The sequence below is a fragment of the Acomys minous genome (assembly GCF_964271855.1).
Source record: "Acomys minous genome assembly, chromosome: 4".
Classification (NCBI taxonomy): Eukaryota; Metazoa; Chordata; class Mammalia; order Rodentia; family Muridae; genus Acomys; species Acomys minous.
In genome coordinates this window covers 82199314-82214710 of record NC_140486.1, presented here as the reverse complement: position 1 = coordinate 82214710, position 15397 = coordinate 82199314, and positions in this window count along the sequence as shown.

The window sequence follows — 15397 nt, the reverse complement described above, 5'->3', positions numbered from 1 at the left end:
GTGTGGTCGTGTACATCATAGTCCTAGAGACAGGAGGATTCCTCAGAGCTCTCTGCGTATCCACTCTAGTCAATTGGTGAGCTCTGGTCTCTGATCTCAGGGAGAGATCCTGACTCAAAAAAAAAAAAAATAAGGTGGACACCTACAAAAGAGGACACCTGACACTGACCGCTGGCCTCTAAATACACAGTAACACATGTGCTTGTGCACCTGTACATATATGACACACACAAACATATGTACACTATCCACATGTAGACACAAAAAACGTTTAATTATGAAAAACAATTTTTAAAACCCCAGAGAGGGACCATGTGACAAATGGCTCAAGAGCCATTTTACAGGCAATTTGAGCAAAATTGATGATAGAATCAGGCTACTCTGAAGCTTTTACGTTCAGGTGTTTTACTACCAGGGCGCGCACACTCAATGTCTGACTTACTGTCAGGTTGAAGACTGGTTTTAGAATTAAGCTGAAGCTTTTAAAGGGAAAGGGGTCATAGTTCCGCCGACAAGAAAGATGAGCTCTTGACTACGGCGCAACGGAGGGTTTTAAGATCGTATGGTTTAACCTTGACGTGTTTTTTCAGGCTCCTCGGAAAGCATGACAGATGGCTAAGAGCCGTAGAATGAACAGAAGGAGTGGGCAGACCTGACTGACACCTCAGAGATAATAGTGAAGGACTGACTCCTTCCCAGGGGCCTCCGCAGAGAACAAAGGGCTAACATGGCTGGAACTCAGGGCTGCTTCTTAATTGAAACTAAACATGACATCACATTTCCTTTAAGTTCTAACTGAAAAATAACGTGGCCTCTAATTCCATTGAGATTGCTCCTTCTTTCTTTCTTTCTTTTTCCAGAAATTGTTTTACTTCCAATGCCATGTTTCTATTTTATGTCCATTTTGGGGCTGAGATGTATTCCTGGCATATTGTATTATGATTTAAAATCTGTAAGGATGCTGCCACAGGGACCACTGCCTATTAATCCGTTGATTCTCTGCTGAACATCGTTCACAAGAGGCTGCTCCTATGCATGTAAATTTTGATGCGGCTGCTGGGCACATTTTGTTTTGGCAGCAGTGCTAAAACCGCAGATAAAGGGCCCCCAGTTGGTGCCTTCTGGGAGCTTTGTGATGTCACAGCTGACACTAGAAATTAGATTGAGAAAACCAATTAATTTCCCACAATGTATTTCAGATATTAAAAAAGAAAAGCCTTTGAAGAACACTAACAATAGCTCCTAGAGATAAGAGCGAATCTTCTAGTATGTAGTAAGGATCTACCCTCATCATCCGTGCCGCCAGTCTCGCAGTTTGAGTGTGAGGTGGATGGTACAGTGCAGGGGACATGCTCGCTGAGATGACTCTTGTGATTAAAACTTTTGTGCCACAAATTAAAAAAAAAAATGACCTTATGAAACTGCTCAGGCTGACATTGAGATCGAGTGAATAATAAACAGTCAACGCGCCCTGAGGTTCCGTGAGCCACGTTGTGTGCTTTAGATACTTACAAGAGCTGTAGGGAGGCAGGGACACCATTATTGTCCCTGGGAAGATATGGCTGACTGGTGACAATTTTTGGCTTCAAACAGATTCCAAATAGATTCCAAAACTCTATAATCTTGGCTCTGCTGTATGTGGAAGAAAACAAATGCCTTGATCCCCTCCCTCCCTTTGTAGCCTTTTTGTTCTGAAATTAACGTTATTGTATGGCCTTGCCCTTATGTCAGGATAACAGATCAGGAATACAGCCCAAAAGTTGATGTGTTAAAGGCTTTGCCACATCCTATGGTAGAACCCTTAGGAGGTGTAGCATAGAGGGTACTCATTGAGGGTATGCCCATGAAGGGGACTATTGGGGGATGCGGCTAGCCCTTCCCTTTTCACTTTTCCATCCTGGCCATGTGCAGCTTCACTTCCTCACACGTACTCATCAAGATGTGATACCTGCCCAAGCAAAGTGACCAACCAATCTTTGACTAAATTCTTTCAAGTACTGAGCCAAAAGAAACCTTCTTTTCTTTATAAGTTGATCATCTCAACTCTTGTAGTAATGAAAAGCTGACGCACAAATGGTCTACAATGCTGGGTGTGGTGGTGCACGTCTTTAATCTCAGCACTTGGGAGGCAGAGGCAGGTGGATCACTGTGAGTTTGAAACCAGCCTGGTCTACAAAGTGAGCCCAGGACAGCCAAGGCTACACAGAAAAACCCTGTCTTGAAAAACTAAAAACAAACAAATTAACAGAAGGTCTACAATAGTGAGTTAAAAAAAAAAACTATGACCCATGAGCCCAAACCAGTATCCACTTTAAAAAGAATGCCAGTGTTCGGGCCAACAAAGAGGGTCCATGCATAAAGGTACTTGGCCATCAAGAAGGAGAAAACCAACCCCCAAAAGTTGTACTCTGACCTCCACACGTGTGTGCCAAGACACATGGATACACACACACACATACACATTACAACTATTTTTTAAAGGATACCAGCTTTTTGAGATATGATTGATAAAGCTGATCTCTTTAGAGTATGCAATTCGTTGGTCTTTAGTGATTTTTAAAAGTTGCACAACCATCACCACTAACTTCAGAAAAGTTCTGCTATCTTAAAAATAAGCCCGATGCCTACTGCCAGTTTTTCTCTGGTTTTCCTCTTTTCATTCTCTGGTACCCGCTAGTCACTTTCTGTCTACATGCATTTGCCTATTCTGGGTCTTAAAAAGAAAATGGAATAATAGAGTCACACGTCAGTACTTGATTCCCTTTTAAGGTCATACACACACACAACAGTCACACAGTGGTTGTGTAGGCACACCTAACACAGTGTTCATCCATTCTTCAGTTGGTAGACATTTGAGTTACTTCTGTTTTTGTGTTATGAATGTCGGCAGATTTTTGTGTGGGTGGATGCTTTAATTTTCTTGTAGGGTTTTTTTTTTTTTTGTGGCTATATTCACAAGAGATATTAGCCTGTACTTTTCTTGTGAGGTCTGTTTCTGTCTCCGGTATGAAGGTCTGGTTTCACCAGTTAAGTTTAGACATTTCTAGGCTGTGGAGGAACGTAGCCTCTGTCTTCAAACTGCAGTCCTGGATGTACTAACATATTCTTTCTACCTGAGCCTTCCCTTTCACTGAGAATCTTGCATACGGGGTCCTCTCTACCTCGAACCATACTCTATTCCCTAAGCACCCTGGGCTATCTCTCAGGGGTGTTTGCAGTAGTGGCACAGGCTAGCCTGAACAGGATGAGCCTGGACTGCAGAGAGAAACCACGTAGGCCATATAAGTGGATTCGGAACCCTGGAGTTTAGAATTCTAGCATCTTGCCAGGCATGGTGACACATGCCTGTAATGCCAGCACTCGGGGAGGCAGAGGCAGGTAGATCTCTGAGTTCCAGGCCAGCCTGGTCTACAGCGTGACAGCCAGGACTGTTACAGAAAGAAACCCTGCCTCAAAAAAAAAAAAAAAAAAAAAAAAAAAAAAAAAGCAAAACCAAACAAACAACAAAGAATTCTAGCTTCTTGGATATTAAAGTTGTTCTAAAGGAGGAAAACTTGGGGTAACTGAGCACCTCCTCTTTGGCCCATTGGCTGTGTGTCTTGTGGGAAAAGTTATATATAGAGAATCCAAGGCAGTTGTCTTCAGCAGTGGGACGTAGGTGTGCCATTACTGCTAGCCAGCGCATTCTTCTGGCTTATATAGCTTCACTGTTATTTCTTCAGAAAAGGAGATATGCACGCCAAAGCGTTTGTAACTTTTTTGTGACAGCAAAAATTAGGGAAATTTTTAATGTAATTTTTGAATATTCTTACTAAGAAAAACATATAACTGTTAAATATAATAAATGTGGTCGAATATTAAGGAGTATTAAGGATGTCTTTAGAAAGCAAGCTTCAGTAAAATATTTGTTGTTACAAACTTTAAAAAAAAAATCCACAAGTGGGGAGCGGGAATGATTTTCTTCAGTGGCATAGTTACTGTTATGTCACCAGTGTTTTAATAAAAAGCTCTTTCATACAAGCAATTGTAATTAAATTCAGTGGGTCACCAAACAAACAAAATTAACATGAAAATAGGAAGAGGGCTTAGCAGAAAGAAAAAAATGCCTCAGTGACAGTAGGAGGGGGATAAGTCAGAGTAATGGAGGTGAAAATGACCAGAACTTACTACATAATGTCTGAAATTGTTGAAGAATAATATGTTTTTTAAAATGAAATTTAAAATAATAAATTGAAAAAATAAAAGTTAAAACCCACATACGTACTTACAGATACTTGTTTCTCAGATGATCGTAGACAAATATGAAGAAATTCATATATTTAAGGAAGAACGTATAAGGGATGGTGAAGCCGTAGTTAAATGGGAAAATAACATAATGCTAAGCGGGACTATAAAATGTAGCATATGAGTTTGTCTTTCTATCAGGAGATAGGTTAAAAAATAGACCGTGCCTGTGGACAAGGACCAGAATGTAACGGAGTAACTAAAATATTGATTTAATCAATTGACAGAGTTGTGGGCAAAATTTGCTGTGGAATTTTGGTGCCGATTGTTTCGCAGAAAAGGTTTTTAAAAGAAAGGAGATTGCAATGCACTGGAAGATGAATCAGTCCTCTTTCCTGCTGGGAACCCAGTCTGCTCTGTAGTCAAAAGACAAACGAAGAACACTTGGAGATGCTCCAGGAAGAGCCGCAGGAATCCTGAGTATGAGGAACATATCCTTTTATGAAAAATAGGATGAAGTGTGCTTAAGAAGCTTAAGGTTTTCTTTCCAATGCGAAAGACAGGCTGAGCAGTAGCTCATCATTCCCTGCCCGGCTTGGCATTTTGTAACGCTTAGCCTGCATCTTTTAGTCAAGAGAATAATTAGCAGGAATCCACAGCCCTGTGCTACAGAGTGGGCGTACAGGAGAGGCCCACGAATCACCGTGTTAAAGGCTCGCGGCAGCTTCAGCTTCCCTCCCTAGGAAGAATTCCCAGACAGACAAAGGAGATGTGCCCGTCCCCGCCCGAGCAAGCAAATAGAATTCGCCATGAAATGACAAATTTAGGAGGGAGGAAATTGTCTGAAAAATATGTAGTAGATGCAGAGTGACTATACAGTTGGCCTAAATGGAGACTTTTAGAGTGAAGTGGTCACGTGGCTCTGGGGTTGGACTAGGGAATTATCAGAGCCTTTCTGTGCTGTCTGCATGGTTATCGTCATCAGTCTGTCATTCTACAAAATACATGGCACCCTCTGCTTTATGAAAAACCTGTTGTCTCTACCATCTTTGTTATTACTAAATTTACCCCATGTCCGCAAGCTGTAAACCAGATCACCTGCCCTTTTGGACCAGTTCCTGTTGTGCATCCTAGATGCCTTTTGAACTCACTATCCAATTTTCCTTGTGTGATTCTCTTCTATGCCCTACCATAGGTTTTCTGTATCACCCTAAGAGTCCTCTTTGGACTGCAGGTTTGCTTGTTTCAACACTGTTTCAAAACTGTTGCCCCAAACTACATTTTTAAAACTCAGGTTCCTCAATCTGAGGAAGCATCTACCATCGCTCCGACTTCCTTTGCTGTCACTGTGCCACTCATCCGCCTAAACCATGATGGTATGGAGGGACCGTGCCCTCCTTGTTCATGAACTCACACCTTTTGAAGTGCCCATCCTTTATTCGGGGAAACTGCCTCAACCACTTCATGATGGCTGAGCTCAGTTTTTTTTCACCTGTAGCTCAAGAGTCACCTCTTCTTGAACTTTTACCCAAAAGTAGAAGGCACAAGTGAGTGTGTCTTCGCTTGAGTGTTCGGTGTGCCTTGCATCCCACACTAGCAGTTTTGATTGTAGCTTTTGTGCTTAATGTGACTTTATGAGAGATGGAAGCGACAGATTCGATTGTCCCCCTTTATGTACCCCCATCATACTGAGGGGTGGTTTCAACTGGCCTAATTCTGAATCTCCTGGGGTGGAAGAAATGAGGAGTGATTTAAAACTAGAATAGAAAGGGTGAAGAAAAAGACAAGGACCCAGTGAAGGCAGCTAAAGGCATGGACAAATGAAGAGTGCAGACAGCAGGAGCGTTGCCACCAAGGTCAGTGAAAATTTGAAAGGATTAGCACAAAGGGCCCTGTGGGAAATCAGAGTCTCTAAATACACTGGGTTAAATCGAGAGCCTCTTAATAGTCTTTGAAAAACACAAATACTGGAATATAATTTTAATTACTGCTGGTAAATTACGTTGTTTTCCACATGAGACTAAGTTGTACGGTCTTAGGTTTTGCCTACAGAACAAACGTTTCTTAGCTCCTTGTCCACCCACTGCTCATATTTCTGTTATGACTCTAGTTTGAATGTGGATAGTGGACTGACTCAAAGGTACAGGAATATAGTGCACGGTAACTTAACAAATGCATGGGTGGCCTATATATAAATGTGTGTAGTAGAAACTTTGTTCCCAGGGCAGCACTATTGGGAGGTTCGGTTGCAGATTACCTTGGGTCATGAAGAGTAGGGCCTCCACTGATGGTGGGATTCTCCACAGTCACCTTTCTGTTTCCTGAAGTTAACTGAGCCACATCCTTCTACCATAATGTGCCACCCTCACCAGAAACCCAAAGGAATGGGTTAGCTAATATTGAACTGTAACTCCAGAATCATGAACCAAAATGAGCTTGTAATAAGTTGTTTTATTTTGATTTGGTTTGGGTTTGGTTTTGGTTTTTTGAGACAGGGTTTCTCTGTGTATCCCTGGCTGTCCTAGACTTGCTTTGTAGACCAGGCTGGCCTCGAACTCACAGTGATCCATCTGCTTCTGCCTCCCGAGTGCTGGGATTAAAGGCGTGTGCCACTACGCCCGGCGAGCTTGTAATAAGTTAATTGCTCATAGGGTATTATATTATAGTAATACAGAGATGACTAGTACAAATATTCAATATAGTGCATGGTAACTTAACAAATGCATGGGTGGCCTATATAGAAACGTGTGTATCTGCTCCCTTCCAGAAACATGACCTGGGTTTCAAAATAAGCATCAACAAACATTTTTAGATGGTGGTACTTTGCTGAATGCCAAGTGCTAGTGGTCCTCGAAGACATGCCAGCCGATGAGAAGACTGTCCACACTTGAGGATAAGCAGAGGGGCCCGCGTGAAAGCTCCAGACGGAAGGGCAATGATCAAAGGAGTAAGACTGTGATGGTAGCCAAGGATAACGCTAAAGAGGTGTCAAGAAAAAGAGAGGCAAAGGCTTAGGAGTAAAATGAGGCAAGAGCCGAGATGATGATGTCCGTGTCCAGATTGCCACGCAAGTGAGAAATGTAGAGGGAAGCACACACATTGTGTCTTCTGCTGCATCAGATGCCGCTGCTTAAAAACATTGGGTACCACTCCCACCAGGAAAGCAGGTAGGATCACTACAGATCTTCATCTCTCCCTCTATTCCTCCAATACCTTAGTCTCATCCCCAGCTCTGCATCAGAACACCTGCAGCAGCTTCCCCCACCACCTCCACCCTCATTTCCAGTGGACTACATAGTAATCACCCTCCTAACCACTCTCCCCTGACTTATTGATTTACCCTGCTCCCCAACTCCAGCAGGGGCTCCCTGTGAACTCACAGGCCACTGTGGCCAGGAAGCACGTAGTCCAGCTTCATACTCCCGGTCTTCCCTAGCTCCGGAACAGCACACCTGCTGCAGCACCCCCTTACCTTTCAGCACCCATCTCCAGTGGATCACACAGATCTTCCCCTCCCAAATTCCTTCTCCCCACACCCACGGCTTTCTCTCTGTCTCCAGCTCCAGCACGTTCTCCCTGAGAACCCACAGGTCCACACGTGGGCTAACTGCAGATCTTCATCTTGCCCTCCATTCTTCCAATGCAATTTTCCCAGCTCTTTAGCACACCTTCTGCCGTGGCCTCTCACTCTCTGCGCCCATGCCTAGGGACTAAGCAAAAAGATCCTGGTGGAACACCCTGCTTCTCTCTCTCTCTTGTGAAACCCCTTCAACACCCCCCAGCCCTTACTCATTCCTAAGTCTCAGTTTCCGGTACCCAGAAACACCATTTACCTGGAACGCACAATGCGCACACCTATTAGGATCCCAGAAGATTTTCCTACAGGTAACACATAGATACAACACTCTCTGGGAACCAGAGGGGAAATGGAAACCATTGAGCAAAACATCCACCAAACAAAGACAAGACCAGATAGCAGCACCTAGAATTACAGTCTCCCAAGCCCCAGATGCCTCGACACCAATGTCAAAATAACAGCCAGGGCACTATGTCTCCACTAGAACCCAGCAACCCTACCATGGCTGAAGTAAGATACCTTAAAAACAGCTTTTAAAGACAATAGAGGTCTGTAAAGATGAAACAAATAACTCCTTTACAGAAATCTATGAAAACACGAACAATAGAAAGAAATGAATAAAATCTTTGAAGGCCTGAAAGAGGAAACTGAATCAATAAGGAAACCCCACACTGAAGAAAACTTAGAAATGAAAAATGTAGGAACTTGAAACAGTGACCACAGAGACAAACTTCATGTACAGAATACAAGAAATGGAAGAGAGAATCTCAGGCACCCAAGACACAATTGAAGAAATAAATACATCAGACAGAGAAAATGTTAAATCTAAAAGACTCTAGGCACAAATCATCCAGAAAATCTAGAGTACTATGATAAGATTAAGAACTATAGAAATAGAGAAAAAGAAAACAAGATCAAAGGCACAGAAAATATTTTCAACAAAATCATAGGAGGAAATTTCCCTAACCCAAAGGTGATGCCTATTACAGTGCAAGAAGCATACAGAATATTGAATAGACTGGGCAAGAAAAGAAAGTCTCCTTAGCACATAATAATCAAACACTAAATGTACAGAACATAGAAAGACTGTTAAAGGGGAAAAAAACCATGTATAAAAGTAAATCTATTAGAATTACACCTGACTTCGTAATAGGGATTCTAAAAGCCAGAAGGGCCTGGACAAATGTGCTACAGACTCTAAGAGACCACAGATGCCAGCCCAGACTACTATACCCAGCAAAACTTTCAGCACCATAGATGGAGAAAATAAAGCCAAATTTAAACCATATTTACAAATGTAAACAATATTTACAAATCTGGTCCTACAGAAGGTGCTAGAAGGAAAACTCAAACCTAAGGAGGTTAGCTACATTCAGGAAAACACAGGGAATAAATAATCCCAGACCAGCTAAGTCAAAAGAAGGGAGGCACGCGCACACACACGCACTCACGCATGCACGCACGCTCACACACACATGCACGTGCGCACACACACAGATGCATGCATGCATGCAAACAGAAACAGCAATAACAACAAAACAAGAATTAGCAACCACTGGTCACTGATATCTCTCAACATCAATAGTCTCGATCCCCAATAAAAGGCATATGTAAACAGAATGGATCTGAAAACAGAATCCATTCTTCTTCTGCATTAAAAAAACCACATCTCAGCATCAAGAATAGACATCACTTCAAGGTAAAGGGTTAGAAAAAGATATGCCAAGCAAATAGACCTCAGAAACAAGCTGCTGTAGCCACTTTAATATCTGAAAAAATAGACTTTAAGCCAAAACCGTGCTTATCAAAGGAAAAGCTCACCAAGAAGACATTTCAGTTCTTAACATCTATGCCCCAAATACAAGGATACCCATGTATTTTTTTTAAGTGCTATTACAGTTTAAATTACATATAGACCTTCACACACTGATAATGGGAGACTTTGATACACCACTGTCACCAACAGCAGGAACTAAACACAGAAACTATAAATCAGGTATTTACAGAACAGTTCACCGAAACACAAAACAATATAACTTCTGAGCACCTCATGAAACACTCTCCAAAATTAACCACACGCTCAGAAACAAAAGAAGTCTCAACAGATACAGGGAAATTTAAATAACTTTCTGAATCGTATCAGACAAACACAGATTAAAACTGCATATCAGTGACAACAGAGACAACAGAAAGCTTACAGATTCATGCAAGCCTAACAACTCACTGCTGAATGAAAAATAGCTCAAGACAGAAAGAAAGAGAGGGAGAAAACGATCTAGAACTCAATGAAAATAGACAATGAAAAATACACAACAAACTCAAACTTATGGGATACAGTGAAAGTGGTTCTAAGAGGCAAGATCATAGCACTATGTGCCTACATTAAAAACAAAACAAAACAAAAAACTGGAGAGCTCTCATAACAACTTAATAGCATATCTGAAAGCTTTGGAACAAAAAGAAGAAATCATACCCAAAAAGACTAAATGGCAATAAATGATCAAACTTAGGGATGAAATAAATAAAAAACAAAAATAATACAAAAAGAATCCAATGAAATAAAGAGTTGGTTCTTTGAGAACATCAATAAGGTTGACAAACCCTTATCCAAATGAACAAAAAGACATAGAAAATCCAAATTAACAAAATCAGAAAAGAAAAGGGAGACATAACAACAGACACCAAGGAAATCATAAGACATAGTTTAAAATGTCTACTTTACCAAATTGGAAAATCTAAAGGAAATGTATAATTTTCTCTTTACATACCACTTACCAAACTTAAATCAAGATGAGGTACACAATTTAAACAGACCTATAACTCCTTGTGAAGTAGAAGCAGTCATTACAATTCTTCCCCATCATCGACCCAAAGAGCCCACAGGTAGATGGTTTTAACATAGAAATCTATCAGCGTTTTAAATAAGAGTTAATGCCAATATTCCTTAAATTATTCCTCAAGATAGAAACAGAAGGAACATTGCCCAATTTATATCATGAGGTCACAGTTACCCTCATACTCAAACCACACAAAGATCCAACAAAGAGAATTACAGATCAATTTCTTCCTCATGAACATAAATGAAAAAAAATACTAGATAAAATACTTGCAAACTGTATTGAAAACAGATCTAAAAGATCATCCACCATGACCAAGTAAGTTTCATCTCAGAGATGCAGGGATGGTTTAACATATGTAAATCAATAAATGCAATCTACCATATACAGAAACTAAGAGAAAAGATATGACCATGGTCCCTAGATGCAGAAAAGGCTTTTGACAAAAATCTCATACTCACATGATAAAAGTCCTGGAGAGATGGAGATACAGGGACATATCTCAACATAGCAAAGGCAGTTGACAGCAATCCCATAACCATCCTCAACTTAAATGGAAACTCAAAACAATCTCACTAAAATTAGGGACAAGACAAGGTTGTTCACTCTTTCCATGCCTATTCAATATAGTACTGGAAGTCTTAGCTAGAGCGATAAGGCAACTGAAGAAGAACAAGGGAGTACAAATTATAAAGGAAGAAGTCAAAGAATCTTTACTTGCAGATGATATAACAGCACTCATAAGTGACCCTAAAAATGTCACCAGGCACCTCTCACAGCTAATAAACATTTCCAGCAAAGTAGCCGGATAAAAATTAACTCCAAAAATTATTGTCCCTCCCATATACAAATGACAGGCTGAAAAAAAACAAAAGACAAAAAAAAAAAAACAAAAAAAAACAGTGAAACAATACTTTCCCAAAAGCCTCAAATAATATAAAATATCTTGGGTAACTCTAACCAAACAAGTGAAAGACTTGTAAGACTTGTATGATAAAATTTTCAAGTCTTGGGCTGGAGAGATGGCTCAGTGGTTAAGACAGCTGCCTGCTCTTCCAAATGCCCTGAGTTCAATTCCCAGCAACCACATGAGATCTGGTGCCCTCTTCTGGCCTACATGTGTACATGCAGGCAGAACACTACATAATAAAACAAAATTTCAAGTCTTTAAAGAAGGAAATTGAAGAAGATATAAGAAGATGGAAAGATCTCCCATGTGCATAGGTCAGTGGGATAAACATAGGAATAAAGAAGAAGAAGAAGAAGAAGAAGAAGAAGAAGAAGAAGAAGAAGAAGAAGAAGAAGAAGAAGAAGACCGTTCTACCACACACACACAAAATCTACAGATTCAGTGCAATCCCTACCAAAATCCCCAACACAATTCTTCATATACATTGAAAAGACAATTTTCAACTTTATATAGAAAAACAAAAGACCTAGGATAGCTTAAACAATCCTAAGCAATAAAAGAACTGCAGAAGATCTTGCCACTCCTGATCTCATTGTAGTAAAAAGCTATAGTAATAGAAACAGCATAATATTGGCACAAAGAACAGACATGTTGATCAATGGACTCAAACTGAAGACCCAGACATAAACTTTCACATATGTGGGCACCTTATTTTCGATACAGAAGCCAGAAATACACACTTGAAAAAAGATAGCATCTTTTCAACAAATGATGTTGGCCAAATTGCAGGGTTCCATGTAGAAGAATGCAAGTAGATTCATACTTATCACCCTGCACAAAACTCAACTCCAGGTGGATCAAATAACTCAACATAAACCAGATACACTTAACCCAATAGAAGAGAAAGTGGGAAAGAGCCTTGAACACATGGGCACAGGAAAAGGCTTTCTGAACAGAACGTCAATAACTCAGGCACTAAGATCAACATTAATTAATGGGACCTCATGAAACCGAATAGCTTTTGTAAGGCAAAGAACTGTTTATTGGACAAAGTGGCAGTCTACAGAATGGAAGGGTTTTTTTCCCCAACTTCACATCTCATAGATGGGTAATATCAAAAATAGATAAAGAACTGAAAAACAAAAACAAAACCTTGATATAAAAAAAGAAATAATCCAATTAAAAATATGGTACAGATCTAAACAGAGACTTCTCAATAGAAGAATCTCAAGTGACTGAGAAACATTTAAAGAAATGTTCAACATCTTTAGCCATCGGCAAATGCAAATCAAAAGTGCTTTGAGATTTCATTTTATACCCATCAGAATGGCTACGATCAGAATTAAAAATGACAGCTCATGCTGGTGAGGATGTGGAGCGAGGGGAACACTCTTCCGTTGTGGCTGGGAGTGCAAGCTTGTTCAGCGACCATGGAAATCAGTATGGAAGTCCCTCAGAAAGATAGGGAGTGATCTACCTCATGATCCAGCAATACCATCTTGAGCATATGCCAAAAAGACACTCCATCCTACTATAAGGACACTTACTTAACCACGTTCATTGCTTCTGTACTTACAATAGCCAGAAATAGAAAGCAATCTACATATCCCTCAGCAGAAGAATGGATAAAGAAAATATGATATGTTTTTACAATGGAGTATTACTCAGCATGATGACATCATGAAATTTTCAGGCAAGTGGATACAACTAGATAAAAATCATCTTGAGTGAGGTATCCCAGACCCAGACCCAGACCCAGGCCCAGACCCAGACCCAGACCAACAAATACAGTATGTATTCACTTATATGTGGATAGTAACTGTTAAGCTACAATCCATAGGACCACAGAGGGTTTAAAGTAAGGGACTAGAGCAGTAATTCTCAGCCTTCCTAATGCTGTGACCCTTTAATATAGTTTACTATGTTGTGGTGACCCCAAATCATAAAATTATTTTCATTGCTAACTCATAACTGAGTTTTTAAAAATATTTACTTATTTATTTATTATGTATACAGTGTTCTGCCTACATGTACACCTACACACCAGAAGAGGGCACCAGATCTTGTTATAGATGGCTGAGAGCCACCATGTGGTTGCTGGGAATTGAACTCAAGACCTTTGGAAGAGCAGCCAGTGCTCTTAACCGCTGAGCCATCTCTCCAGCCCCCTCATAACTGACTTTTGCTATTGTTAGGAATCATGATGTAAATATCTGTGTTTTCTGATGGTCTTAGGGGTTGTGATCCAGAGGTTGAGAATCACTGGACTTTAGGGAACAGAAAGATCTCACTGGGAAAGGGAAAGAGAACAGGTAGATATGATTGAAAGCCGGCTGAGGGCTGGAATGGGACGATCAAGTGCAGAAGGGGAGTGGAGAAGGGGTTGTTGGAGGGAATACAAGTGAGGCAGCTAAAGTTAAGGAGTATTTGGTGGGCAGTATGAAAATCTAATACAATAGAAACTTCCTAAAATATATACATATATAAAACTGACAGAATCCCAACTGGCCATCTGTTGTCACCAAACGAAGCTTTCAGTGCCAGGACTGGGTTACATCTAATTGAGTTGTTGGCTAAAGGGGCCCCATGAAACTCCCAGAACAACCCAGGCTGTTGCCAAGACTACCGGTTGCTGTCCCCAAACTGATAGCAAGCCCCCATTGCTGAGGACAGTTCCTACACAACTCATTGAACATGGAGTTTTTGAGCTGGTGCCCACATAGAACTTTTACCCCCTAAGTTCCATTGTCTTTGGTACAGGAAGCTGCTCTGCACACTATCAAAAGAGAAATATAAACACCAAGCCAGCCACAATCCCTTTATCTACAATGGTGTCCTGTCTGCAAAGCATACTAGGGCAATGTTTGCGGCACAAAGCTTGTGGGAGTAACCAACCAATAACTGACTTGACTTGAGGCCCACTCCATGAGATAAAATCCCATACCTCACACTGCTTGGGTGAACAAGGACCTGAGACTAGACGGCCCAGGGACCAGGGTAAAACTAATAATAGTGGGGAAAAAAAAAAGAATGAAAGAAAGAAAGAAAAAAAGAAAAGAAAAGTAAGAAAGAAATAAAGAAAGAAAAGAAAAAAAGAAAACTTGTAGTGACTCAGTGACTCCTAATGAAAATTTTGCTATACTCATAGATCAGTGCCTTGGTCAGCCACCATCAGGAAAACTTTCTTGCAGCAGATAGGAACAAATGTAGAGACCCACAGGCAAGCACCATACAGAGAATCTCACCTTGGAATACTTGGCCCTCAATGGGGTGTTTTCATCAAATTTCCCCTCAGAGCTCTTTATGAAGATGAGGCAGAAAGAGTGTGAGCCAGAGGGGACGGAGGACACCAAGAAAGCAAGTCATCTAACTCACATGATCACGACTCACCTGAACTCACAGAAACGGAAGCAGCAAACCCAGGGGCTACACAGGTTGGCACCAGGCCCTTTGCATGTTTATCATGGCTCCCAGGTTGATGTTTTAATGGGACGCCTGATTGTGTGAGTGAGTGGGTCTCTGATTTTTGTGCCTTCTCTTAGGCTCTTTTCCATCTTTTGGTTAGTCTTGTCCAAATTTGATGTGATAGTTTTTGTTTTATTTTGTTACATTTTGAAAAAAGGGAATGAATAAATGAATGAAAACTTAGCCCCTGGGGGAAAGGTTTACAACTGAATGTCATTTATACCTGCTGGGAGAAGGAAATCAGTTTTCTCCAGTGAAGGGGAAGTGGGTATGTCAATCACTCCAGGACAGGCCTCATGTTCCAGGGTAGTTGACCAAAATATAATGGACTCCAATCTTTGTATGGGTCCTTTCATTTGGCTACAGTTTTGTGGAGTTTGTTTG